This window comes from Taudactylus pleione, unplaced genomic scaffold, assembly GCF_031769625.1.
Source record: "Taudactylus pleione unplaced genomic scaffold, aTauple2 ptg000969l, whole genome shotgun sequence".
NCBI classification, from domain to species: Eukaryota; Metazoa; Chordata; class Amphibia; order Anura; family Myobatrachidae; genus Taudactylus; species Taudactylus pleione.
In genome coordinates, this window is record NW_028285370.1 from 3,301,575 (window position 1) to 3,323,746 (window position 22,172).

The window sequence follows — 22,172 nt, forward strand, 5'->3', positions numbered from 1 at the left end:
TCTATGTCTATCTAGTATAGGGTCTAATATGTTATTAAAATCCCCCATGCATAGAGTGGGTATACCCGGAAAAAGGGCCAAAAATTCAGCGACCTTCTTAAGAACATTGTGGGAGTACGGTGGTGGAATATAGACTGCCAATAGTAATAAGGAAATAGAATTAATTTTACATTTTAAGAATACATATCTACCCCAAGCATCACACGGCACCCTTTCCAATGAGAACTGGACAGATTTACGCACTAAAATAGATACACCCCTTGATGCTGAGATATGTGAAGAGTGATATGTCCATCCTATCCATGGCTTCCTCAGCGACAATAATTTCCCACCAGTCAAGTGAGCCTCCATTAGACAAATTATATCTGAAGTAGGGATGTGCAGGCTCGGATAGGTTCGAGTTTGCACGTTGAGTTCGAATTTTTCCCTCCAAAAAAACGGAACTCAGAAAGAGGCAAAACGTCATCTTACATGGACGAACATCATCATTCCTGGACTTTTTTCTTTAGATATGTAACATTAGCAACAACACGCCCCTATTTGTATATACTGATGCATCTACACAAGAACAATACCGATCTAGCAGAGAACGAAACGCCATAACGGAAATACATTATACAGTATTCTTGCAACTACATATGATTGATATATCTCAAGCAAAAAGAAGAAAAAAAAAAAAACAGGATATCAATCATTAACCAGTGGTTCCCTTGCTGGTCTGCGGCAGTCCAGCCACAGTGCCGCTTCCATCGGAGTCGTGAAGAATTCGTTCTCCCCATCAGCAATAACACGAAGCTTGGATGGGTGTAACATGGCGTATGAAATATTTAGATCACGCAGACGTCTTTTAATTGGGAGAAATTGAGCCCTATCTTTTTGTTTTTCCATTGCGAAATACGGAAATACGGAGACAATAGTCCCGTTCCATTGTAATGGACCGTTCGTACAGGCCAGTCTGAGGATAGAGGGCCTGATTCACAACCGGGTCGATGCCGGCTCCGTCGTGCACATGATCGAAACCCCAGATAGCGATGGGCGCTCCATCGCTCTGGGTTTCGTACCAAAGGGGGCATGCTGTCGATGATGAGTGACAGCACGCCCCATTTGGTGGGCGAGCCGGGGGCATGGCTGCCCAGATGGAGGTGTTCCCATGGGAACGCTTACCATCTGGGGCCAGCCCCACTGACATCACAAGGGTCTCGTCGCAAGCCCGATGGTCGCGATGGTCTTGACCAACACGACCATCTTCCTGGCCGCACTAAAAAACAAGAAGGCCGGCCCTGATTCAGAGCGAGCGCTCTGTCAGAGCGTCCGGCTCTGGATCAGGCCCAGAGTCCCGATCACGGAAATGTAAGAACTTCACTATGAGAGTACGTGGTGGTGCCCCAGGTGGTAGGGGTCTAGAAGGCACCCGATGAGCTCTCTCAATTGTAAAATAAGATGAGAAAGAGGTAGAATCGAACGTGTTGCACAACCATTTTTCCAGGAATTTTTCAGGATTGGTTCCCTCCTCCTTCTCTGGGAACCCCACGAATTGAACATTATTGCGCCTTAGGCGTCCCTCCATGTCAGACATTTTCCTCGTATGGAGATAATCTGGGAATCCATAGAGTTAACACGGACACTTAAAGGAGTAATCTTATCCTCCAAAGTGGAAGTCCGCATCTTCACCTCACCAACTATCTCATGCACACACTGTAGGTCATGGTGTATAATTGAAAGATCGGACTGTACTTTCCCAATCTTCTCTGACAACCTAGCCTCACAAGTTGTCACTGCCTCAAGGACACATTGAAGCGCAGTGTCAGAGGACTGAGCCAAGGTTAGTGACTCCACAGGGGATGTAGGAGGGGAATCGCCCCCTGTGCCGCAGAAGTGGACTGGGCCAGAGGTATTCTGCAGAACTTCTCCAGTTTAGCTGTTGCAGCTGAATTCTTCCCCATCATGAGGGTGAAATGGGAGGTTCTGTCTGGTTATCGCTGACTATAGCAGAATATATAATTATATAGGAATAAATATAAGTGAAAGTGACACCTCTTTCTTCATGGTAGTATTGCACAAATGAGACATAGAGAGGCACTTTAATAGTAAAAGCTGCTGCAGGTGATTACATGCAGAGGAGGCTGTAGCTGCAAATATAGCACCATGAGAGTCACAGCCCTGTAGTGCAGAATGGAGAATGGAGCCCACTCACATGCCCAGGGTGTACACTCTCGCCGTCAGCCACTCTGGAAGGCCACAGGGTATGCCTCAGCTCCGCTTCAGCCACCAGGGAGTATCACCTCCTGTCTCTCAGGAGCCGCTGCAGGACTCTGCCCAGTTAGGAAGATGGCACCAATGGCACACGTGATCTGGTCGCATCTCTCTCAAACAGCCTGCTGCTGGGTGAGTCAGCCCTCGTTTTCACACCAACGCTGTACAGTGCAGTCACCGCACATTCCGCCAGACATACACCGGTTTTGGGTCCCGGGGGAGAGGTCAGGATGGGTAAGCAGGATAGTAGGGTCCGGAGAGCGCACCAATACGTGAGCTACAGCATGCTCTCCGTGGCCACGCCCCCTTATTGTTTGCTTTTTTATTTGAGCATGGGACTGCGGGTCTCGATTTCCCTTCCCTACCAAGCAGCGGCAGCCTGTGTCTCGTGCGGAGCTGACTGCAGCGCACAGCTGAGTGTCGTCTGTTTTTTATTTTACCCCTTTGCCTTTTGTTTGCTGAGGTTTCAGTTTTACAGGTTGTAAAGAAATCCACTGTCGTGTTCCAACTCACAAACCCAGGTAGTGCAGTGGAGAACCCCCCCATCACCTGTCAAGACCGCCCCAGGGGACCCTGTGGATGGATGCGTCTGGCTTGCAGCGGGGCTATGGCATACATGCCTACCCTCCCGGTTTTCGCGGGAGGCTCCCGATTTTTCGGGTAACCCCCCGCACCCCCGGAAGGGTAGGCATTTTCCCCGCATTCTGCCCACTTCCTAGTGAAGTGGGCAGAATTAGGAGAATACCCGCGGCAATCGCGGGTCTCCGTGAAGGGGGCGGGGCTTAAGCTGTGATTCTGCATGAATCACACCATTTGGCCCCGCCCCCTATGTAAATTGTGCCCAATCGCAGCAATTTTACCGTGAGGGGGTGGGGCTTAATGACGCAAATCGTCAAGCCCTGCCCCCGTCGGCCCCCTGCTGCTTCTCTTACCCGGGCTTCTCCCGGGAAGAGAATATTAAAGGTAGGCAACCCTGGGCTATGGGCCTGAGGAAACCAAGAATCCAGGTAAGAACTGGCTGTCTGCGAACCCCAATTCCCATGCCTGTCCTTTCCCAAAGTCCAGTTCCATTGTCCAGCAACGTTTCTTTGCCGCAGCTGAGCGCATTGTTAGTCAAGGCCCCATCAGAGGGAAAGGAAAGAGGGACAGTAGTGCTTACCTTTCATCTATTTCTTGTTTGCTTTTTTTTTTCTGAATCCAATAATTTTTTATTGAGTTTTTAAAATATGCAATAAATTTACATTATACAATAATATAAACATTACAATAATAAAAACAAAAAATAGTACATAAAGCAAAAAATAAATAAAAAAATCTTGTGTGTGGTTTCACTTTTTATTATCCAAATAGCATGTGTACGGTATATCATTCATCACATGCATGTCAAACAACAAATAAGGTATTTGGGTACATATATACATGGTAAAGACAGTTTGCACAGCATTATACAAATATTATTATTATTGTTATTTAAATATAGAAGCTTGGGACAAGATAGTAAACAGGCTGGGTGCCATCAACCTTGAACGACTATATGGAGAATCGAGCCATCTTTCCCAAGTATCATAATACTTCCACACCGAGCCTCTAGCGGTATGAACATACTTTTCATGTGCAGCAACCACACGATCCAAAGATAACCAGGTTTCCATATTTGGCACAGTGATTGCCATCCAATCCCTTGCTATGCAGACTTTGGCCAGCGTACAGGGCTGGCCCTAGCCAAAATTTTTTGGTAAGCAAGTATATTTTTTGACGCCCCCTTATGCAGTGCCCCTTTTACAGTGCCCCCAGTAGTAAACCCCTTATATAGTGCCCCCAGTAGTAGCCCCCCCATGCAGTACCCCAAATAGTGGTACCCCCTATGCAGTGCCCCTTATATAGTGCCCCCAGTTGTAATCCCCCCATGCAGTGCCCCCAAAAGTGGTACCCCTTATGCAGTGCCCTTTAAACAGTGGCCCCAGTTGTATTTCCCCCCTATGCAGTACCCCAAGTATTACCCTTTAAATAGTGCCCCTAGTAGTAGTCCCCCATCTTGTAGTGCCCCTAGTAGTAATCCCCCCTTGTAGTAGTCACCCCATTGTTGTGCCCCCAGTGGAGGTTCCCCCCTTGTGCAGTGGCCACAGTAGTAGCCCCCCCTTGTAGTGCCCCCAGTAGTAATCCCCCCTTGTAGTAGTCCCCCCTTGTAGTGCCTCTAGTAGTAGTCCCCCCTTGTAGTGCCCCCAGTAGTAGTCCCCCCAGTAGTAGCCCCCCCTTTTAGTGCCCCCAGTAGTAGTCCCCCTTGCAGTGCCCCAGGAGTAGCCCCCCTTGTAGTGCCCCTAGTAGTAGCCCCCCCTTGTAGTTCCCCCAGTAGTAGACCCCCTTTGAAGTGCCCCCAGTAGTAGCCCCCCTTGTAGTGCTCCCAGTAGTAGCCCCCCCTTGTAGTGCCCCCAGTAGTAGTCCCCCCTTGTAGCCCCCTTGTAGTGCCCCCAGTAGTAGTCCTGCCTTTTAGTGCCCCCAGTAGTAGCCCCCCTTTTAGTGCCCCCAGCTCCTCCATCCATCCTCCCGGGCTGGGCCGCTTTGCATCATGGGAGAGACGTCATGACGTCTCTTCCATTACCCACTGCAGAAGATAGCTCTGGCAGTGGGTGCACTGGATGCTAATCACAACAAACACACAGCTGCCGGTGCCGGCTGTGTGTTTGACACTGTGTAGAGCTCCGTCGGGTCAGCGCTCCGTCCGATCAGCGCTACACACGAAGTGCAGCTGTGTCACAAAGACACAGTCGGCCTGCATGGTACGCAGCTGAGGCTCCCTCCACTATGTGGCACCCTACTCAGCTGCGTACCATGCATAATGGTAGAACTGGCCCTGCCTCTCACACCAATGCCAATGTGTGTCCTGTGCACAGACTGATATGTAGCCTATCCTATTCACCCACCACTCACACCAATGTCACTGTGTGCCCTGTGCACAGACTGCTATGTAACCTATCCTATTCACCCACCTCTCACACCTATGTCACTGTGTGTCCTGTGCACAGACTGCTATGTAGCCTATCCTATTCACCCACCACTCACACCAATGTCACTATGTGCCCTGTGCACAGACTGCTATGTAACCTATCCTATTCACCCACCACTCACACCAATGTCACTGTGTGCCCTGTGCACAGACTGCTATGTAGCCTATCCTATTCAAGTGACCGCAGGCATAAAGCAGCTCTCCCCCCACCCCTTACCAGCCGCACGCTTGGTAACACACTTCTTTCTTACATTGAATATGTCAAATAATTTTGTTTATGTTATTGCTCAACTTTAACTTGACGGATGAAGATGAAACAAAGTGCAGGTTATTTCTAGGAATTTCCTCTAACAATTCATGCAGTTCATGAAAATCAGTTCAGTAGTTTTTGCGCCAACTTGGAACATATAGACAGACACAACATTCTTATATTAGTAAAGATACAATTTCTCCAAGTGACAGTAATCACCCAAAATGAATTGCCATCAGCTTGTGGCTGTAGATGGACCCAATCGAGAAAGTACAATTAAGTCACAGAAAAGTATCAACATAATCAATACCAGGCTGAACAGCTGTAAAGGAAACCTGACTGCTGGGAAACATATTTGCAAAGAAGATTATTAGAGCCAATTGAACTATTTTGGCCTATAAAGGGTTACTCCTTTTATCTACCTATTAATGTCAATGGGTGCCCTGTTTTGGTGGGGAGACAGATGTTTTGGTGGGAAAATGGTGTCGGGTGTCGCCATGGGTCTGAGGCATCTAAAGGTTGGAAATCACCTCCCTGGAGCATAGGGTGCAGGGCAAAAATGTATTAAGAATCCTAGTACTCTGCCCACCAAACAGGCCAGCACTAGTGCAGAGCCCTAGTGGGTAAATACTCATGGGTGCTTCACAGCCCTTCACGGGCATGTACAACATTTTGGCTTGGGACTTTTGCCCAATATGTGGATGCATTGAAGGGGGAGTTAGGCCTAGAGCAAGAGCCGTCCACTGGCCAGGACTTCAGGACTTCTTCAGCTTCACCCACAGTCTCCTGGCCTCTTCCAGCCAATGGTGTTGTCTTTGATTGTTGCTTTGGATGGCTCCTCTTTGCTTGATCTTGACAGCTCTTCTCTCTTCTTCCTGACATCTTCTCCCTTGCCGTCTGCCTCTACTCCTTTTCAGAACTTCTTCTTTTCTTCAAGAACACTCTCCAGGAGGTAGTTGTATATGTGTCAAAGTCAACAATCAAGAGAAGACTTCACAAGAGTGAATATAGAGGGTTCACCACAAGATGTAAACCATTGGTGAGCCTCAAAAACAGGAAGACCAGATTAGAGTTTGCCAAACAACATCTAAAAAAGCCATTACAGTTCTGGAACAACATCCTATGGACAGATGAGACAAAGATCAACTTGTACCAGAGTGATGGGAAGAGAAGAGTATGGAGATGGAAAGGAATTGCTCATGATCCAAAACATACCACCTCATCAGTGAAGCATGGTGGTGGTAGTGTCATGGCGTGGGCATGTATGGCTGCCAATGGAACTGGTTCCCTTGTATTTATTGATGATGTGACTGCTGACAAAGGCAGCAGAATGAATTCTGAAGTGTTTTGGGCAATATTATATGCTCATATTCAGTCAAATGCTTCAGAACTCATTGGACGGCGCTTCACAGTGCAGATGGACAGTGACCCGAAGCATACTGCAAAAGCAACCAAAGAGTTTTTTAAGGCTAAAAAGTGGAATGTTATGCAATGGCCAAGTCAATCCCCTGACCTGAATCCGATTGAGCATGCATTTCACTTGATGAAGACAAAACTGAAGGAAAAATGTCCCAAGAACAAGCAGGAACTGAAGACATTTGCAGTAGAGGCCTGGCAGAGCATCACCAGGGATGAAACCCAGCATCTGGTGATGTCTATGCATTCCAGACTTCAGGCTGTAATTGCCTGCAAAGAATTTGCAACAATGTATTAAAAAGTGAAAGTTAGATTTAGGATTGTTTAGTTTGTCCCATTACTTTTGGCCCCTTAAAAAGTGGGAGGCACATATAGAAACCGTTGTAATTCCTACACCGTTCACCTGATTTGGATGTAATTACTCTCAAATTAAATCTGAAGTCTGCAGTTAAAGCACATCTTGTTTGTTTAATTTCAAAGCCATTGTGGTGGTGAATAGAGGACAAAATATGAAAACTCTGTCAATGTCCCAATATTTATGCACCTGACTCTATATTATAAATTGGGCAAATGACTGCATACTTGGTGTGAAAAATGCACACATGCAAACAAAAAAAATAAGTGAATGCTAATGTCCTTATGTAGATTTGATATTTGCACCTCCTTACGCTTGGAGAGATGGATTGTTGAAGGGAATGAAAGTGCAAAAAGTCCAATTAACACAATCATCCGATGTATTCAAAAATATTAAATTAGAATCTGCTCCCTGAAATTGCAAATATCTAATAGATAATACAAATAGATAGCAACAGCCACAACATTAAATTAAGAGTATCAGTGTAAGGGATCATGGAAGACACACTTAGCCAATCGGAAGTGTCTGCTGATTGTCATCATTATCATCAAGGCAATATATATATATATATATATATATATTTTATATACAGTATATTAGAGATGTGTGCATGCTCCCGCATTTTGGTTTTCGATCCGGATTCATCTTTGTGTTTTGGTTTTGATTTTGGATGTGTATTTTAAGGAAAAAATAATTAAAAACACAGCTAAAATGACGTAATTTTCCCCTATTAGCATGCACTCCAAAACCCAAGTTTGGTTTTAAAATCCGAGCTACAAAATGTGGGAAGATCCAAACCGGGACTCAGTACCCCTAAATTCGGTTGTTGTCGGTTCTCTGGGAACTGGACCTGCACATCTCTAATACATATATATATATTGCACGCCTCCTCCCTCCTCCTTTGCACCTCTGAAAGCATATGTTGGGGAATGGGGGAGAGAGCCCGGCGCTGAATGATATTGTTAAAGATATCGTTCAGCGGGTGTGCTCAATGTCATGAACGACATAGAGCACACCCTGCTGGGGATACACTAGACATCACTCAGGGAGCATATCGTCTAGTGTGTACGCTCCATAAAAGTGTTGATCCAGAAAAAAGAAGGGATTTCCAGTGTGGCAGCTACTTATTTCCCATCAAAGCAGAAAGACTCTCCTCCCTGACCGCACACAGCAATACGATGCTTTCCCTGGGTCACACTGTGCCATGTTCTCATTAGCACTATAGATACCTTTTCCCGAATGAGCCAAGTCACTTGTGAGAACCTATTCCCATCTGTCCTGTATGTTTTCCATTTATAATAACTGGGACTGCATTTAATTCAGGCCAGGTTAGTGCATTTGTAAAAATATTGTCTAATGCTGAGATGGTCAATGTTGTCTTCCAATTTTTATACAGTTCATAGTTACCCAGGAAACCTAATTACAAATGTTTTATGGGCATTTATAAGCTAGAGACTGAGGTCCTCATTCAGAGGCGGTCGGAGGATGCAAGCGGTCGCTCAGAAAATGGGCGGCCGCTTGCATCCTGACCGCCCACCTCTGTTTCGGTCGTTAGCCTGTGGGTTTACACCCACAGCTCTAATGACCACTAGGGTGATGGTCACGATGGTCATAGACCATCGCGACCATCAGGGCTTACAACGAGACCCTAGGGTAGGGTCTCACTTGTCGTAAGCCCCGGAGAGCTTCTGGCTCTGTCAGAGCCGGAAGCTCTGGGGCCTCCCCCAAATGGTAGGCGTTCCCATGGGAATGCCTCCATTTGGGCTGCCACCCCCCCGGCCCGCCTTCCAAACGTGGTGAGCTGTCAATCAACATCGACAGCTCACCCTCTTTGGAAAGAGACCCGCTACGACCGGCGCTGTCGGTCGTAGCGGGTCTCACGCATGCGCACGAAGGAGCCGGCTCCCTCGTGTGAATGCGCACTAGACAAACATCGAGGCAGCCGTGCGGTCGTAGACCGTACGGCCGCCTCTGAATGAAACCCTGAAACCCTGCATAAAAAGCTCCCCTAGTTCTAAGGAGATAACTCGCAAAATGCGTAGCTCACAGGCTCAGCGTATTAGAGTTCATCTTTACCATGTGCAAGGACGCGTTGGGGAATAATAAGCCCTGTCTTTTCATTTTCTTTGTCACGTCACTAGAGAGGTGGAATCGGATGTGTATGAAGATGATGGGCTTCTATAAATCACACCATAACTGTATAACTGTAATCGCCTCAAACTACACATAAAGCTGAGGTAGTGCCACATATAATAGCTTCATAATCATAACCGGTACATGTGATTGGATATTCCTTGCGGCAGTTGCTATTACACATACTGAGGGGCGTTTATGAAATCTGACGCATAGATAATTGGGTAGAAAATGTGCTATAACCTATAGCAACCATTCAAAGCCAGAGGGCGCCCTGGGTTATGTGCCGTCTCCGTCATTCAATTAACTCATTACATTCCTTATTTAATAACTAATACCCAACATCGCCTTAGATTTCGTAGGCCCTCCACCTCCCGCACCATAAACAGTGACGAAAATAACAAATGTAACTTCTGATTTTATTACATTTAGACAACACAGACGTTTCAGAGAGGTCTTATAGGGGGGATCCACTAAGCGATTTAAGCAAGCGATTGCACGATAATGATGTCGTTATCGTGCAATCGCTTGTAAATCGCGCATGCATCGGGGATGTTTTGGACGGAAGTGACCCGCGATGCGCGTGCCCGCGGGTCGCTTCCAACATCCGACATCGCCCGTACATGCAGGTCAACCTGACGATCACGTCAGGTTCTGCATGTGTGGGGATGAGGGATGTGCCAGGACTGAACGAGTGAACGTTCAGTCTAGGCACATCACTAGCTATACAAACGACAGCACGATTGCAATGTCGCAATCGTGCTGTCATTTGTATGTTGCTAAGTGGATACCCCCATTAGCCTCTGTGATTGATTTGGTTCCTAGTCAGTGATGGGTTTGAGCCTCTCTCAGCAGCTTTCAGCAGATAGATGTCCTGTCAAGGTGTCCTGGCCAAAACGCATTGTCATCCGATGTAAGAACCGCCGCTTCAGGTTTCTAAACATAATAAAGAATAAAGGGGGATAATAGTATTATATATTCCACATATTGAGATGTTTTGAGAACGTTTGTTAGTAAAGATACCGCCAAGGTCATGTTGGAGATGGGCGGGGCCTCTTCCGCACATACATAGCTCGGGGTTATAGGGAAGGATTGCATTTAGTAGAACATAACTAGAAGCTGTCGGTGATGTAACCAATAGGCTCACTTCATGCTATTTATAGTCGATAAATTATTTTCAAATTTGTATTCAGTTTCTTATTCTAATCCAATCAAAACTGAACAATCTGAAAAAAATATATATATTTTTTTAATATGTTATAGAAGATGGTGAACTGCACCATCACCCCCATGCATGGGGTCTATATGAAAAGTAAAAAAGTACTGTCACGATTTGAGGGGAAAGTCCCTATGTCAGACTTGCCTACCCTCCCGATTCGGCCAGAAGCTTCCTGAAAATCCAGTGCCGCGTCCGGCCCCCCAGAAAGGCAGGAAAGTCTCCCGGCGGTCGCCTACCCCTCCCCCCCGTGGGCCCTGATGACGTGATTTGAGCTGAATCGAGTCATTGTGGCCCCACCACCGTCAATTTCAGCACTGTGAAGAGGGGGCGGGCGCCATGTTGATGCGATTGCGGTCACGTCCCTATGCTCCACCCCCAATAGAGTATCATCCACGCATCACGCCCTCTTTCAGATGTGATACCCCTCCCCGCTGTGGAAGCCTGACAACTCCCTCCCGGAAGGAGGGAGCTGAAAGTAGGCAAGTACGCCCTCTGCAGGCAGTTGGGAGGTATAACACCACCATGGTACCTCTGTTACCAGCAGCAACTGAAGGGACGCCGAGGGGTGTTTGGTTCCCTTTTTGAATGTGCTTGGGAATCGTGCGCTAGATTTGTCTTGGTAAAAGTGTCGCTATATATGGAGGGCAGGTGTATTCTGGCCAGTGGCCGTGCTGAATGACATGTACGGATCAGTCTTTGTACCAGGACTCTGAACCCCTTTGTCCTCCCACAACTCACCCAATCATTTCCTGAAACTGCTCATACGTCATCCAACATCTCAGAGTTTCTAACCTCACTCTTTTCTTGCCCCTCACTTTAGTCCTGACCCATTTGACATAGGTTTCCCAAGGATACGGGCCATCACTAGGATATACAAAACAGAATGGAGGAAGTATTGAATAAGAAGAATACAAGTAACATAAAACCCTGAAACAAAACTTCCATTCAAGAAATGACAAACAATCTCCCCCAATCTTATTTGGGTCAAGTCAATTTGATAAAGATGATTGTGTTCTCTAACTTATAACAGCCACTCCAGGTCTCGGCAATTTTATTACATCTGGGGCTATGGGTTTGCTCACCCGGGAATTCCCATGTTTTATTTGGCAGAACTAACAGTAACGCATAGCCCTGTTGAAGCTTAAGCAAAGTATGTCTGAGAGTGGTATAACTTTCTTAAACGTAAAGCTACAACTAATATCCCTCTCACACCGAGGCAAGGACCCGGGGAAAAAAAACAGGTCATGTGTCAGTGTGAATAGTTCAACCTGGGTTATGTGACCCAGGTCCGTGGCCATGGTCATGACCAGGGATTTTCCCGGGTCTAAGCCAGGTACGCTGTGGTCAGAAAGGGTTTTCCTGGGTTACCCTACTAAGCTCATTGGCGGATCGGAAGAGGTCAGTGATGATATTGTCTACAAGCTGCAGAAGAACAGCAATGGTGACTTGGCAGGTGAAAGAGGGAAGAAGAGATAAAAAGTTTGTTATACCCATTTCAGACATAAGCCCGGGCTCCAACATGGCTCCAACCCGTGATTTTGAACACGGCTTCAACCTGTGCCCCAGCTAGGGTTCCCTTTCCACAATAATGACTTGGATCAAGTATTGGTTCATCCCTTATGGGACAACAGAGCTATCTCCACTAACTGTAGACTTCTTAGGTGGTTTTCTGATTTCTGGAAAGTCAGGGTGGGACTCTCGCATTGGCTGGACATGTTCCCCAAATGTCATACTGTTGTTGAAACTTTAATTGAAACATTGCCATACTCCTGTGCTATGTTTAAGGCATGTACATATACAGAATGTTTCTGAATATATTTCACCGAGGGTATTTGTCTCCATATAATAGCAGGGGGTGAAGGTGCTTTGTGGCCAACATATGGATGGGGGTCACCTGGTCATGTTAAATTTTAGCATGACGTATATTTGTGGGGGGCATTTCACCCTTCCCTAGTGGGAAGAGGTATAGATTGTTTGCGCCATTTATACATTATGTCTATGTGTCCCCTTTGCCAAAGAGCATAGTGCCAGCATCCTGAGTATCACATGACCTGACACAGTACGGCAACTCACCTGCTCCCAGGAGATCTAACCGTGTGCACCTTCTCTGTCCCCTGGGGATCATTCGCTGATGCACTGCTCTTTCTCATGGACCTATCCTTGGGCCTCATTGCTGTTCCTGGCTGTCAATGTGGCACTGTCCCGCTCTCCTGGGCATCACTCCCTGATGCTCCGCTCTTTCCCTTGAATTTATCCTTGGACATGGTTACTGTTCCGGGCTGGCGAAGCGGCAGCTGGTGCCCTGGTCCGCAGGTGATCAGTTTGTCCCCGGGATATAATAATGCTGTTTATAGAGGCACAGACAATATGGAGAGATTTATAGGCTGTGTTACAGTATTACCTACATCTTACCATGCAGACACAATTGTATGGTCCCACGCTAACCTCCAGTAAGGTCTGATTAGTATGATTCCACACTCACCTCCAGTGAGGTCTGATTAGTATGGTTCCACGCTCACCTCCAGTGAGGTCTGGTTAGTATGGTTCCACGCTCACCTCCAGTGAGGTCTGATTAGTATGGTTCCACTCTCACCATTAATGAGGTCTGATTAGTATGGTTCCACGCTCACCACCAGTGAGGTCTGATTAGAATGGTTCCACGCTCACCTCCAGTGAGGTCTGATTAGTTTGGTTCCATGGTCACCTCCAGTGAGGTCTGATTAGTATGATTCCACACTCACCTCCAATGAGGTCTGATTAGTTTGGTTCCATGGTCACCTCCAGTAAGGACTGATTAATATGGTTCCATGCTCACCTCCAGTGAGGTCTGATTAGTATGGTTCCACATTCACCTCCAGTGAGGTCTGATTAGAATGGTTCCACGCTCACCACCAGTGAGATCTGATTAGTAGAAACAGAAGAGTTTCTAATTTTGAATTTTGAAAATTTGATCTAGAAACATTCCTATGTCCACTGAGTGGTTTGTACTTGTGTTCCAGTGACTGCAATGATGGGGTAATGAAATAACCAGCCCAGAGCCTGCGCAGCATACAGGGGCCCCTAGGGCTGCTGGGACCTATTGCAGTTTGTAAAAGTAATTTATTTGCTCATGATAGCACACGCTGTTATGTAATGGGTGGTGCCTGGATTACCGTGTTACCCTATAACACAGGGGTTCCCTACCACGGTCCTCAAGGCACACTAACAGTCCAGGTTTTAAGGATAACCATACTTGAGCACAAAGAACTTAGGGCTTGATTCAGAGCCGGATGCTATTTGCGAACGGTCATTCAGAAAAAGGGGTGGGCTATTTAAATTGAGCGCTCGCTCTTTGCGGTCTGTTGACGCCTCAATGTCTGAGCGGGTGAATGAAACATGTGCTCGTTATTTTGTAAAGACGCCCCCTGGCCGTTTGCATCATACGTCATCTCCGCTATTTATTAGATTAATCGAGTACATCGAAAGGCATCTGAACTGCTCGCAGTGCTTGTGGTAGGTTTTACTTCCCGCAATCACTGCAAGCAGTTCAGGCTAAAAGACAACCAAGTGACGTGGTCGATGACGCTGCTTTGTTAATTATGCACACCCATTAAACGCCCATTTTGACATTTTGGCACGCCTGCGTTCGGATCTCCACTCCCCGTTTTCAAGCACCTTCCCCTGTTACCACCCACAAACGCCTCATTCTGTCACTCAAATTAGCAGGCCTTCGCTGTTTTGAGAGCGCATGATTTCCAACCGCAATGACAGGGTGGCGCATGCGCATTACGACCCATACGCATGCGCAGATGTGCGAACATTGCTCGGAGCGAACGTGCGGCCGCTTACGAGCGGCTCTGAATCAGGCCCTTAATTAGTACCTTATTTTGATTAAACCATTTGTGCTTTAGCATAGATATCACCAAAACCAGGACTGTTAGTGTGCCTTGAGGACCAAGGTTGGGAATCACTGCTATATCATACAGATGACCATGTATACTGGTGCACTTTCAAATTAATTTGCAAATATGAAAAGTCTGTCTTTCATTCATAGTTAAATGGACTGTTAAAGTTATATTTGTCTCAATTTAATTATTTCAGTACATTGAGTGATAGATATGTTTGCATGGATACTATAATATTTTAGTATTTGATTGACTAAAATAAAAAAAGTGATTCCCCTATTTACGTAGTACATTATATAGCTTTCCCAGTTATGTTACAGAATATAGTGTCCCTACTATATACATTTCATCCTCCCCTCAGCTACAATCAGATGCTGCTTCCCCTATTTAGGCACCTCTCAGCCTTCTCTGTCTAAAGCTGAATCGGACCCTGGCACCAGGAATATCCCCAATTCAAGATGAAAGTCTCTAGAGCACACATTATAAAACTGGTTCCTCACCTCGTTCCAGCAGCTTCTCAGTGAGAGGAACCTCATAGGCCTGGCACAGTCTCAGGATCTTGTAATACTGCTGCAGCCCCTGTCTCCGGTACTGTTCCACCAGCTCTACTGTTTCCCCTTCCCGTGTAGAAGGCAGGGAATGAGCATCCACGGCAGCATTGCCAGTGCACACCAAATGGCACTGCTCTAACTGTGCTGTCGCCAGGTTCCCTAAGCCTGACACTAAGGGCCTGATCCTGAACCATGCACAGGTTCGTAGGCGGCCGCATCTAGTGATTTTTTGCAGACCGCGCAGGCGTTGCGGGTTGCACATGCATCTATGCGAATATATGCACTATTCATAGTGGTACGCCATTTTGAGTAAGGATACTAATTGGATGGCAACAATATGGATGCGCATTTTGTGGATGTTTCATGGGTTTGCTGTGTTGCGTTCTATTATGAGTTGTGTGAATGCACAGTAGATGCCAATTTCAGACGCATCCCCTGCACCCAATATAGGGTAAGGGTAAGTGCCGCTGACAGTGATGACTGCTATTCCTGTACGAAGTATAACTCTCTGGCAAAGGATGCTGAGACTTGTAGTTCAGTAACAACGGGAGTGGTGGCAATGCCTTCGTCTCTCCATCTTTGGTATCCTCACCTTTACTCTGCACTTCCTCTCTCTGTAGTTCTTCCCAATGTCCTCCATGTCCTCATAGCTGAGGAGTCTTCTTTCCTCCAAACTCACCGGGGGCACCTGCAGAAACTGTGACCCGCTCCCCCCGCTTTGCACACTGTGGACAGGCCAAGATTCTGTTCTTATGCTTCCTAGGCCATCCAGCATCCCAGAGAGGGTCACCACAGGCTGAGAATTGCCTCCCTCAGTGTTGTGGTCGCTGGGAGGCTGGAAATACATCACTGCATCTGCAAGGACAGAGGAAACTTATGTTTAACATGATCGTGGCCAACGGAGACACAAAATACGCAGCATCGCAGCTCACGTCACACCCAAACAAAAACAGTACTTATGCTTTTTTGTAGTGAAGGAGCAATCTGTTCTCTGTACCCACAAAGGATGACGTTACCACAGGCATAATGGTCCATGCCATGGGCAGTGTAAGTATGGTCACACCATGTTTTCTGCCATGTTATCACTATCCACTCATTTCATTGAAAATTTCCCATTAACACCACCTAAAAACTAACAGCCGTGATGTATAGATGTATGACGTAGCCACCACACTTATCATGCTCTCAGCTTTGTCTCTCATTCATTAGATAGAAAACCAAGCTTACAATCTATAGGGAAATAGGCATTGATACACAAGAATAGGTGCTATATATTGCATTTTGGTCCAGCCAGAAGGCACAGTTGCATGACCCATTTACACCGGAATGTTGGCCAAATGTCATGAGGATGTGAGAGAAAGACGATGTGTGAGGTTGTGTGTGGACTGTGAATGGGGATGTAATTACATATGGAGGCTATGAAGGTTATGTGGGTGGTTCTGGGTTCTGATAAGCTTGCCTGAAGAGGTGAGTTTTAAGGGATCGCTTGCAGGATTGGAGACTAGAGGAAAGTCGTATTGTGTGAGTTAAGGCATTCCATAGAGTGGGTGCAGCCCGAAGAAAGTCCTGTAACCGTGAATGGGAGCAAGTAATGCATGGGGATGAGAGATGCAGATCTTGTACTGAGCGGAGAGGTCGGGTAGGGAGATATTTAGAAATGAGTGAAGAGATGTATGTTGGTGTGGTTTGGTTAATAGCCTTATGTGTAAGTAAGAGTATTTTGTATTGAATACGGTAGAAAACCGGCAACCAGTGGAGGGACTGACAGAGCGGGGTAGCAGACGATGAACGTTTGGCAAGGAAGATAAGCCTTGCAGTTGCATTCATAATTGATTGTAATGGAGATAGCCTGTTTTTGGGAAGACCAGTAAGGAGGCTATTGCAATAGTCAATACGGGAAATAATAAGTGCATGGATTAGAGTTTTTGCAGTGTCTTGTGTGAGATATGGTCGAATTTTGGATATGTTTTTTAGATGTATGTAACATGATTTTGAGACAGATTGAATGTGGGGAACAAAGGACAGTTCAGAGTCAAGGATGACACCCAAGGCAGTGAGCTTGTGGGGCAGGGTGGATTGTCGAGTTGTCAACAGTGATAGAGAGATCAGTTTGGTAACCATTATTGGCTGGTGGAAATATAATTAATTCTGTTTTAGAAATATTAAGTTTCAGGTGGCGAAATGACATCCAAGATGAAATTGCAGAAAGACATTCAGTGACACGGACCAGTACAGATGGTGATAAATCTGGGGAAGATACATAGATTTGAGTATCATATGCATACAGATGGTGCTGAAATCCAAAAGAGCTGATTAGTTTGCCAAGAGAGGAGGTATAGATTGAGAATAACAGAGGCCCTAATACAGAGCCTTGCGGTACTCCAACTGATAGAGGTAGTGAAGAGGAGGCAGAGTCAGAAAAACGAACAGTAAAAGAGCGATCAGATAGGTGGGAAGAGAACCAAGAAGGAGCTGTGTCCTTAAGACCTAGGGATTGTAGTGTGTATATGAGAAGAGAGTGGTCAACAGTGTCAAAAGCAGCAGAGAGATCTAGAAGAATTAGGAGTGAGTAATGGCCTTTAGCCTTGGCAGTGACCAGATCATTTACTACCTTAGTCAGTGCTGTCTCTGTGGAGTGTTGGGAATGGAAGCCGGACTGAAGTGGGTCCAATAAGTTATGTGAGTTAAGAAAGTGTGTGAGGTGGGTGTAGACAAATCTCTCAATTAGCTTGGAGGGGCATGGGAACTGGGAGATAGGACGGTAATTTGAGAGAGTGTTGGGGTCAGAGTTTTGTTTTTTCAGAATAGGAGTAATCACTGCATGCTTGAACAGTGAAGGAAAGTTGCCAGTAGAGAGAGAGATTACAGATTTTAGTTAGGGTTGGGATAAGCACAGGAGACAGAGCTTTACTGATTTGTGAGGGTAAGGATCTAGAGTAGAGGTAATACAGTAGGAGGAAGAGAAGAGGGAAGATACTTCATCTTCATTTGTGAGATCAAATGAAGAGAATGTGCCAGAGGATTCAGGTAGGCAATCTAACTTCCATGTTCTTCTTCCTCTAGGAATAATGTCCCACTGACAGCTCCTTGTAGTTGATTTGATTTTTGCTGCTTATTGCTGAGTGAGATCACCAGGTCATCAAACTGCAAGTCACTGATGGGAAAATTAGCCTAGGAAAGAGCAGGGCTTGCGTTACAGTCCAGCGATCAGTTCAATAAACCTCTCAACTATCCAAGGTTGAATGCAGGAACTGAGGAGCCTATTACATGAGGGCCAGCACCACTGGATACACTTTTTCTATACGATAGCTATATTAGAAAGGTTTTTTAAATATAGTATGTATTTATATATACAAGTAATAAATAAGAGAAAATAAGAACTTAGGAGAGAGTTATCCTTTGACCAAACAACCCAACCACCATTCTTAAATCTTCACCTCTTTTCTCACAGTCTTCAGGTCATGGCTGGAGATTTGCTTCCTCTTGCTCTTGTCTGTCTGGTTATAGAGGTCCACCAAGCGCAGCCGGCACTGATTCAGGTAACCTTCCAGGATAGCCAGGGCTTCTGGGTTAGCCTGCTGGATGGTGGGTGTGATCACACGGGACTGCGAGCTCCTCATCATGCGGCGACCGCCTGCCTCAGTTTTATATGGCTGGAAGCAAAATACTATAGTTATCTGGTAACAGGGATCATCTAGTTGAGGTATATCAGATATCACAAGTATCTGGGAAAAGTGAAAAGATGTTTCAAACCAGAGCAGATGCATTCTCAGTGCAGCCAATGCAAGTTCCCTGAAAACCCATAATTATTTAATCAGAGATTTAATCAGTAAACTGAAATGCTGCCTCTACTTGGGGTGTATGTCAGTATGAGGGGGTGCCAAAATAATTTCTGGAGGGAATGCTGATCCTTGTATTGTCATACTGGAGGATCCTGGGGTGCCACCAGGTGAGTTAGCGTTCAATATATGACCCAAAGTGGTGCTAATATTATGTAGTGAAGGAGCTGATTGGTCGGTACTTTATCTCCATCCATTTTCTCTCCCTCCAAGGCTTAGTACTTAGGGCTCAATTCAGACTCGCTCGCTAGATGCGTTCGCACGCACACAGCCTATGTAAATTCGGCACACAACCAGCAAGGCAGACGATTGCACGGCAAGGCATAAGCACGCCCACTATGTCTTGGCGTGCAATCGTTTTGTGTATGCAGACGCCCACCAGCCTGTCTTAAGACACCCAGTAGCGCACAACATCTCCAGGAAGCGTATGCAACCATCGGTACATCGGGTACCATCGGAAGGGAAAGCAACACTTGAGGTTGACTATACCCTACTGCAAGCGCTGCGAGCACTTCAGTGTAAAAAACAACCAGGTGACGAGTACAATGACACTGCCTGTTAATTATGCACGCCTCTGATACGGCGTTAAGACACTCGGGCATGACTGCATTCGCACCTCCACTCCCCCATTTCTAGTGGCCAGCCCCTGTTACCACCCACAAACAGCTGCTCCTGTCACTCACTCTGCTGGGCTGTCTGCGAGTGTATGCTTCCCGATCGATCGGACTAGTTTGCGCACTGTGATGCATACGCATGCGCACATTGCGAACCATCGCCATCAACGAGCGAATGCTTCTTAGAGAGCGGGTCTGAATCAGCTCCTTAGACCCCAATTTAACTGCAATGATGCCAGGAGAAGATGAAGCAGTGTAGGTGGAACTCCAGTGCACAGAAATGGATATAGTGCTAAAGCGTGTGTGGTTAAATTATAGTGTAATGCTTACTGCCCTTTACCATATTTAAAGTATACCCCACATTTTTAATGACTGATTTGGGTCAATAAATAAACATTATGTTTTACCATCCTCTACCTGTTTACACCTCCTATTAATAAATAAGAATATTGTCCTTCTGTAATAATAACATGGTCTTAGCTATCAGTATGTAAAACACGCTTAGCAAAACCAACATGGCAGCTCCCACTGAGTGGTGGAGAAGATTCATGTCAGTTTAAAATACCCATGTAACACTATAAAGATTTGAATGGGCAGTTACATAGAGTATAAGGATAAGTGTTTCACATTTCTGGTTAAGTCCCACCTTAAGCTGCACCGGTGATGAAGGATAAGTTTGCCTTTTGGCTGTCGATTGGACTAAAGTTGCTGAAAACTGTGATTTCTAAGTGCTGAACCCACCGTTTCTTCAGTGGTTTCTAGGGACATTTGGCTTTTGAGACTTCTCTCATCCATCCTATCCTGTACCCTGGTTTCTAGGTCTGTCAGGTCCAGTTTTCCAGGCAGCCATTTGTCTATGCCCCCCATACTGTCCAACTGGGTCCTGAACTTCTGTCTTTCCAGTAACCAGTCAGAAATGTTCTGACCGATGTTACTAGTCTCTCCAATCTCAGCCATCCTTTCAGATTCTGACTTAATGATGCTGCCAGAAGCCACAAGCGATGGTTCCGTAACCTTTACTGACCCAGATTGCAGTTTTTCCATGGGGGGAGCAATGATGCGTCATGTCCTTGACTTTGGAGGTCCAAACGTCCTGCAGGCCACCTTGAAGAAACGAGTCTGGGACAGATCTCTCTGCTTATACCCCGTCAAGTGATTATCCATTGGTGGATGAAAGTCCTGGAATGAGACTTCTGTAGCCATTGTCACATTCAGCATAGTTTCATCCCGGATAATGTCATTGGAGCAGCTAACATGCGTTACGTGCGCTGCAGCATAAAGGCAGCGGTGCCACAAATTCTCCTACTTATTCTGCTATTTCCATGGGCGACTGATCTCTGGAGCTTACACTAGGGCTGGTCCTGGAATGGAGAAATATGTAAGCGGCTGAACATGTCCAGGATCATTGTTTTAGCGGTTCTGCTTCACAAAACAACATTAGACTCTAATTTGTTCACAAACGCAAATTAGGTTCACTAAAAAAAATCACAAATTGCAACACACATACAAAGCAACACCGATGACTATTTTAAGTGTGGGTATTGGACAAGAGCCTATGCGCCTGATTTATGCCAGACACATATCACAGACACGTCTCACCTGCACCCATGTTGGAAACCATTTTTATAAATGTAACAACCACATTCACTATTACGCATCAATTACATTTTGAATCCTGGCGGTGACCATCGCTACGGCATAGCCGCACGTGCAAAATCGCCTACTGCGTCCAACATCAACATTGCGTGCAATTTTGGATTAAGCCCAAGGAACAGAGGAATTGTGTAGCTGGAAGGTTATGCTGGAACTTGCAGTGCCACTACCGGCTGAACCTGGACTTGATGGCATACATAAACCACTCCTGAAAATGACCAAATAATAATAGATAATGAGAATAGCCTCCGGCTGGACAGCATGGTACCTTGCAGTAAAAAAACAGGGACAAATATATAACATTGTACCCACTGTAGAAAAATCTGATATCAGGGTTGTCACACGCATTAGTGATTATATCAATCAGGCTTCTAGGCTATAATAAGTTAACACAGGGCTAGGCAACGTCACGCACTCCAGCTCATCTGGTACTACAAGTCCCAGCGTGCCCTGCCACAGGGTTATAATGCTCTAACAGCAAAGCTGTGGCAGGGCATGCTGGGAGGTATAGTTCCACAGCAGCTGGAGTGTCACACTTTGCCTAACCCTGCTAAAAAAAAAAACTAGTGTATAAAATAAAGTACCCCTGACATGAAGGAGCAGCTCCCCAGCTATGCTCTGTAGGTGCAGGAGCCTTCCAGTCCCTCTCACATCCAAGGCTTGTTGCTTTCAAGGTACCATGGTGATGGCCCGACCCCACTCTCTGATTGACCTGGTTAAAACATGTCCCCAAATGTCTGACAGTGGGTCTGGCGTCGTCTCCATTTTCTTGAAGACCGAAGCTGGTTGATGATAAGGATGTGGGCTCAAGGAAAATGTCTCCTGTACTGGAGACAAGTTGTTTAATAAAAAATAAAATAATAATAAAACAAATGTCAGAAATCAGAATTCTGTTTTGCTGCCAGTGAGTGTTTGGCTCTCTGCTGCCGGTAATATGCCTCACAAGCTAACATCTGATTTCCTGTGGAAGCAGCAGAGCAAGTTTGTGTCAGAACCGTGGT

The 22,172-nt window shown here is 46.0% G+C and overlaps 1 pseudogene; it reads right to left on the bottom strand.

Moving 5' to 3' along the window:
- Positions 1 to 10,063: 10,063 nt before the first annotated feature.
- LOC148454884 (EF-hand calcium-binding domain-containing protein 12-like) lies at positions 10,064 to 20,736 on the bottom strand (annotated as a pseudogene).
- Positions 20,737 to 22,172: the final 1,436 nt, after the last annotated feature.